Source organism: Diabrotica undecimpunctata, chromosome 3 (assembly GCF_040954645.1).
Source record: "Diabrotica undecimpunctata isolate CICGRU chromosome 3, icDiaUnde3, whole genome shotgun sequence".
In the NCBI taxonomy this organism is placed as follows: Eukaryota; Metazoa; Arthropoda; class Insecta; order Coleoptera; family Chrysomelidae; genus Diabrotica; species Diabrotica undecimpunctata.
In genome coordinates this window covers 93,969,877-93,977,277 of record NC_092805.1, presented here as the reverse complement: position 1 = coordinate 93,977,277, position 7,401 = coordinate 93,969,877, and positions in this window count along the sequence as shown.

Sequence of the window (7,401 nt, the reverse complement as noted above, 5' to 3'; positions counted from 1 at the left end):
ATCGCTAGCGACAGAATGAAGAAACGGTACGATACACAAGCCGAAAAGGGTTGCTTTAAGAAGAACGACAAAGTATGGCTGTATAATCCCAAGAAGCGAAAAGGTTGTTCTCCCAAATTGCAGCAGTTTTGGGAAGGTCCATACCTCATTATGGAGAAGATCAACGATGTCATCTACCGAATAAGCAAGATTCCGAGGGGAAAGCCGATGATAGTACACCATAACCGGTTGGCGTCTTTCGAAGGTGACCACAACGTAGATGAAGAAGTGGAAGTAAACCAAATCCACGATGTGTCTGACCTCACGTTTGAGGAATTCATGGGTGCCTATGGAGGTACCGGTAAAGCGAGACATGGTGTTACCACTGAAGAAAAGCAAGATCTACTCGCGCTCCCCGATGACTACTCGCTGGCCCTTACCATCCCGGCCAGTATCAAAGACGCACCAGGGTTGGCATCCGTCTTTCGAAGGAAGTTTGGTCGAGTTGCAGAACTTCAATGCCAAGTGCCAGCTCCCGGTAAAACCTTGAAACTCCAAGATGCATCACGTTACCTTTTCTACCTGGTAACAAAAGACACTGCCCGTGACCAACCTACCTACCGAGATGTATGGGAAGCCTTACTTCAATTGAGAGGGCACGTACTAGAGTCCGACGTGCAAAAGTTAGCCATGCCAAAGTTGGAGTGCCGCCAATTAGATTGGAGGGTTATCCGAAATATGGTGGAGGAGATCTTTAAAGACACCGAAGTCCAGGTGTTAGTCTGTTGCAATCCGCATAGTTACTGGTGCGGAGAGAAAACCGTCCCTTGTCATTTTTATACAACTGGAAGTTGTAAAAGAGGGTCCAGTTGCCGATACCAGCATACCATTCCAGTTCTAGTCCCAACAAGGTTCCAGGAGGAACCATCTTTTGAGAGGGGGGCAATGTTACGTAAAAATATGAGTCATAGTTTTAACCTTTAAAACACGTTTTTATTCACTAATAATTCTGTTTTATTGTAGAAATTTTGGCGAAGGATCTAGATTCAAATTATGGTGAATCATCCAACTAGATGCTTCTCGATTTTTCGATGCAAGACAATGCGATCTTTCGATGCTGTTCTAGTATATCAGGATTTCGTATATAAATACAACATTTTTATATGGAGGGACAGTTAATTCTCAAGACCCGCGCTCGCGAATTTGTTACGTACGGATATAATAAATTATTGTCAGATAAGTTAATATAAATAAAGAAATAAATTAAATCCGTAAGTGTTATAAATATTAAACCTTTTAATAAATTCACAACATTACTAATATCTTGTACCTAATGTTTATTTTCCAGGATTTACCGCTTCGATGTAGGCTTCGGCTCTATGTAGTTAATGTCGTTAGAAATAAGCATGACAGCTGCTTGTCTAAAAGGCTTAAACCTAGTTTTAACTATGTGGTGTTATACAGAATTTTGTAACACTATACTAGCATCTGCAGGTCTAATAGATATACCTACTATATATTTTTTAACTCACTTGGAAGTCCTAAAGTATTTGCCGCTTGCTATGTAGTGTCTCGCAGTCCTGCAGGATGTAGTTAACTATTTCAGGTTTTCTGCAACAGACTATGCAGTTTAGTCTCCATGAAATAACTCTATTGTATGCAGGTGTCCCTTGACTAGCGCATTTCCAGTGATTCGGGAACTACAATAGTTTAGTTGTATTAGCGCATCTCAGTCTTCCGTCATTTTTCTTGGTTGCAAAGTTATTATTCTCTTTCAATAAAGTTCCACGGGGTATTTAAATTTGTGTAAATATTCGATTTTTTTGGTTAGCACTATTGGATTAAAGTCTAACAAGCAAATAATAAAATTACTTACATCACGACTTATAGTAATACCACGATTAACGGTCATAACACACATAACGAAGTCAATATGTCTAGGGTAATGTAGCTTTTTTCCATAAACTTCTTCTGTTGAAGGTCTGTCGTACTACAGCCAGTTACCTTATAGTACATCTTCTATTTACTTAGGGAAATCATTTCAGTATAGTTTGCTATAGGTGCTTTAAGGAACCGTACGGTGGTCTCTGATACCTTGGTCAAGCAGCGAATGACATTCTGTATGTTCTGTATTTGTAAGTTGAAACTGCACTTTGCAATGTTATAGAAGATATAAGAGAGAAAGGTCATACATTTTTATATTTGTCTTTAACAAATAAACTAATAATGGAATAACTGGTAGTAATGATAATAGTAGTAATAATTTAATAATATAATAATATAATTTAAGAACTTATTTTCAGGTGCAGGTGGAGATATCCACTCTTCATCGCGCGATTTATGCAGTAGATGACACAACACCGATCAAACTGAGGGAACAAGAAATACGCATAAACCATCTTACTAAGAACGAAAAAATACGCATCTGATGGGTAAACCTCTGCACAGGCAACATCCAATGAAGTCAGTCAAGACTATGTCTACAACATCGCGTCGAACTATTGGTTGACATCAGGAAAGATGTTCCCTGAAACAGAAGGTTTATGACTTGCCATTCAATATCAGGTTATACCAACTAAAAATAACCTGAAATATTGATACCGTAGGTATCTGGGATGAGTGAATTTTCTCCTTAGAGGAAGTGTGAGTCATATGGCTAAATCTGGATAATATAATTTCTAGGAATAAGTATAATTTGATAGCCTAGATATTAGTAATGCAAGTAGTAGTAGTAATATGGGAACATATAACAGGAAAATAGAGTGCGTCCATTCATCCCCTTTGTGTTCTTATATCGCTCATAAGAATGTATACAATGTAATAATAAAAAAAAATAAATAGGAATAAGAAAATGGAATATACTATCGCTGACAGGAAAAGAGATTGAACTGGCAGAGGAAATGGAAGAAAATAAGGTAAAATTATTAGTTATAAGTGAAACAAAGAAGATAGGGAAATGAAGCTGGCAAATAAAAATTAAACGTACTTTATATTATTCAGGAGTAAAATTGGAAAATAAAGCAAAAAAAGTGGGGATAATAATTACAAAAAGCATAAAAGAAAAAATAATAAAAGTAAAAACAGTTTAATTCAAGAATAATTACGATAGGACTACAAATTAGTAGAAAAAATGTATATAATACCAATATATGGCCGAGTAGAAGGAACAATAGAAAAAGAAGTAATAGAATTTTACAATGGATTACAAAATGAACAGGATGAAGCTAGCGAAAAATACTAAGCAATAATAATAATAGGTGATTAGAACGCCAGAGTGGGCAAAAATCATAACAGAAGGATGAGCTGTGTGGAACAATATGAAGAGAAAACCATAAACAAAAATTAAATAAAGATGATTCAATTGTGCAGAAGGAGTGATCTAAAAATTGTAAATACCTATTGAAACTAACAAATAGAAGATAAGTAAACATTTATAGCAGAAAGAAAGAAATGCTAAACGTTTAATAGACTGTAGACTACATACGACAGAATTAACAATGTAATACAAAAGACTGAAACAAGAAGAGAAGCAGAAATAGGATCAGAGCATAGGTAAGTAGTTGCAAAATATATAGTTAGATGAGGAAGAAAGAAGATAGAACTGGGTACAGAAAAATAGCAATATACATATCAAAGAAAAGAAAAATACCAACACGAAACAAATGAAGAGGTCAAAAACTTAGAAAGTGAAGAAATCCAAAGAAATCTCGAAGAAAGGTGAAATATATAAAAAAACAATAACGTGTAACGATGCTCTGATCGTTTCACAGTTCGAACCGTGGGAGTGTCAATATTTGCGCATCCACTTCTACAACGTGACGGCGTAGTGGGATTCAAACGGCTATTTAAGGCGTGTGAATAGCGGAATTAGACAGTCTTGTAGCTAGCGCTCTAGGCTCCCTGACTCGCCGGTGTAGTGAACCTGCGAGCCATTCTGGACAGAGAGAGTTCCGTATTGAGGGATCGTACTCTGTCCCTAACCAAGCGGAACGAATCGGTGTTGCGTATTGAGCATTACCGCGGATCTGCACAGAACCAACCGGACAGAGAGATTTCCGTATTGAGGATCATATTCTGTCCCTAGCCAAGCGGAACCCGTCGGCATTGTGTATTGAACATTGCCATGGGTCTGCACAGCTAAATATTTTTGTTTTGCGGAGCATATTCGGAGCTTTCGCTGAATTGAAGCGAAAGCGAGTATAAATCTGCGCGCGATCGATTTCCCCCCATTTCGTTTCTTATTAGTAGTACTAATTAATTTCTTTTCTTTTATAGACGTTCGCCGAGGACTTCGTTCATCACGGGATCCAGTAGAATTCGTTTTAGTTTTATTCATTGTATAAGTATACAACGTAGAATTCCTTTTTTATTTTTATTAATTGTAGATATACTAAATTAATAGATTTATTTTTACTTCAAACCTGTGTTTTACTGAGTCTGTCGCCCAGAAAGAGCTACCCATCACAAACTGGCATCTTCCGTCAACCCTGCTCGGGCGCCAGTTTGTGATGGGTAGCTCTTTCGGGGCGACAGACTCAGTAAAACACAGGTTTGAAGTAAAAATAAATCTATTAATTTAGTATATCTACAATAAATAAAAATAAAAGGAATTCTACGTTGTATACTTTATACAATGAATAAAACTAAAACGAATTCTACTGGATCCCGTGATGAACGAAGTCCTCGGCGAACGTCTATAAAAGAAAAGAAATTAATTAGTACTACTAATAAGAAACGAAATGGAGGAAATCGATCGCGCGCAGATTTATACTCGCTTTCGCTTCAATTCAGCGAAAGCTCCGAATATGCTCGCAAAACAAAATATTTAGCTGTGCAGACCCATGGCAATGTTCAATACACAATGCCGACGGGTTCCGCTTGGCTAGGGACAGAATATGATCCTCAATACGGAAATCTCTCTGTCCCGGTTGGTTCTGTGCAGATCCGCGGTAATGCCTCAATACGCAACACCGATGGGTTCCGCTTGGTTAGGGACAGAGTACGATCCTCAATACGGAACTCTCTCTGTCCAGAATGGCTCGCAGGTTCACTACACCGGCGAGTCAGGGAGCCTAGAGCGCTAGCTACAAGACTGTCTAATTCCGCTATTCACACGCCTTAAATAGCCGTTTGAATCCCACTACGCCGTCACGTTGTAGAAGTGGATGCGCAAGTATTGACACTCCCACGGTTCGAACTGTTAAACGATCAGAGCATCGTTACAAACGAATAAGGCGAAAGAAATATGCGGAATAAGAAAATCTAACAAACATTGTAAGAGAACAGAATCGTGGAGTGAAGAAATCAAAACATTTATAAAAGAAAATTGCCTGAAATAAATACAACTAATCATTTCTAGAAAGCGAAAAGAAGGAACACATTTTAAAGAGAAATATAGCAAAAAAGGCAGTTAAAATGACAAGAAGAGAAAGCTGGAAAAAATTTTTGGAGATAGCTTCTACGAAAAATAAAAAATAAAAGACGATTCTGAAGTCGCATAAAGAGGTTAAAGGTAACAAATGAAATGAAATAAGAGCAATAAAAGATAAAACTGTCAAACAAAAACGGAGAAAATAGAAATATTAGAAACTTCGAAAGGACATTATATAGAAATATTTGGGGGCGAACTGACAGAAGTATGCTTAGAGAAAAATAAAGTAGTGGAAAGCTAACCGTAGATAACAAGAGAGGAAATGCACAAAGTATATTATATAGAATCAAAACAGCAAAAGCATGTGGGGAGTGACGGAATTGCGCCAAAAATGATAAATTTTAATCAATTAAAAGGCAGATATCGAGCAGTTTTTTATTAAATCTTTTGGGCAAGATTTAATAAAAAACTGTGCTCGATAACTGTCTTTTATTTTATTAAAGTTCATTTATTCGAGCATTCAACCATATATCACAGAAATGATAAAGTATCTCAGAGAAAAGGGAAATGAATGACTGTGGATAATTTGCAAAGAAGCTTGGAAGAATCAAAAGATGGCTGAGGAATAGCAAAATAATTAAATCATACCAATATATCAAAAAGTAGAAGAAAAAGGAGAAATTTGAAAACTACAGAGCAATATACCTAGCGCAAGTTAGCCATAAACTATATACATCGATAATAGAGAAAACACTAAGGTACGTTGAACCAAAACTGGAAGAAGAACAGGCAGCATTTAGACCAGATATGCAAAGAAATGACAACATACTTGACTACGATTGACCTAAGGGCAGCTTTTAATTCGACTGACAGGATAAAAAATATGGAAATGTCTCGAACAACTATAAGTATCGTAAACATTAATCAGAATCATAGAAAATGCGTACATAAATTCATATAGACAGTTACAGAAAAAGTACAAGTGTAAGAACCTTAAAGCTAAAGAAGAAAACCCAAATACAATAATTGGATACAGTAACTTACAACCAATAATATCACAGAGTTTATGTAAATGTCTAAGTCTACAAAAGACGTATAACAAAATGTATATGTCTCATAAATCGAAAGAAATAAAGTCTGCTGAACTGGCTTCATGGCTTCAGAAATAGACATCCCGAACTCAATATTCGCCAACCGGAAAGTTGCAACTTATCCAGGGCTAGGTATATCATTTATTCGTTGTAATGTTGATGCATTTTTTAGAAATTAAGAGGAAGCTTTGAATCGTTTCAATGAATTTTCTAAAGGCACACACATTTTTAATTTAGATGAGACATTAATCCCAACTGTACAAAAGTCATCAAAGATTATTGTACCAAGGAGAGTAAAACAAATCAATAAAATTACAAGCGGCTGATGAGATATATTCGTTATAACATGCTGCATTATAAGTTTAACAGGTTTGTAAAATTTTACAAAAGTATGACTTGCTACAATACTTAAATTATTCCCTTATATTTCAGGAACTGCACTACCCCTTATCATAATCTTTTCAAGAGTTAATTTTAAACATCATGTTAAACGGAGCACCTGCTGTTACATTAGGACTTGAAAATCCCTCAGAATTAAGGACCCTTAAGCTCGGGGGGGACAAATGAGCAGAATCCAATTTAACCTACGTAATATTTTTTCACCAATTTTTTACTAATTTATTACCACCCTAATAATTTTTTACCACCAAACCACCCTTAATGAGAGCGATTCTGCTGGTTTAAGGTTCAAGCTAGCAGAATTCAGAAAAAACTTTTTGCCGATGGCATATTTTTTTACCCATTTTTCACTAATTTATTACCACCCTAATAATTTTTCACCACCAAACCACCCTTAAGGGGAGCGATTCTGCTGGTTTAAGGTTCAAGCTAGCAGAATTCAGAAAAAAACTTTTTGCCGATGCCATATTTTTTTACCTATTTTTCACTAATTTATTACTACCCTAATAATTTTTCACACACCAAACCACCCTTAAGGGCAGCGATTTTGCTGGCTTACGG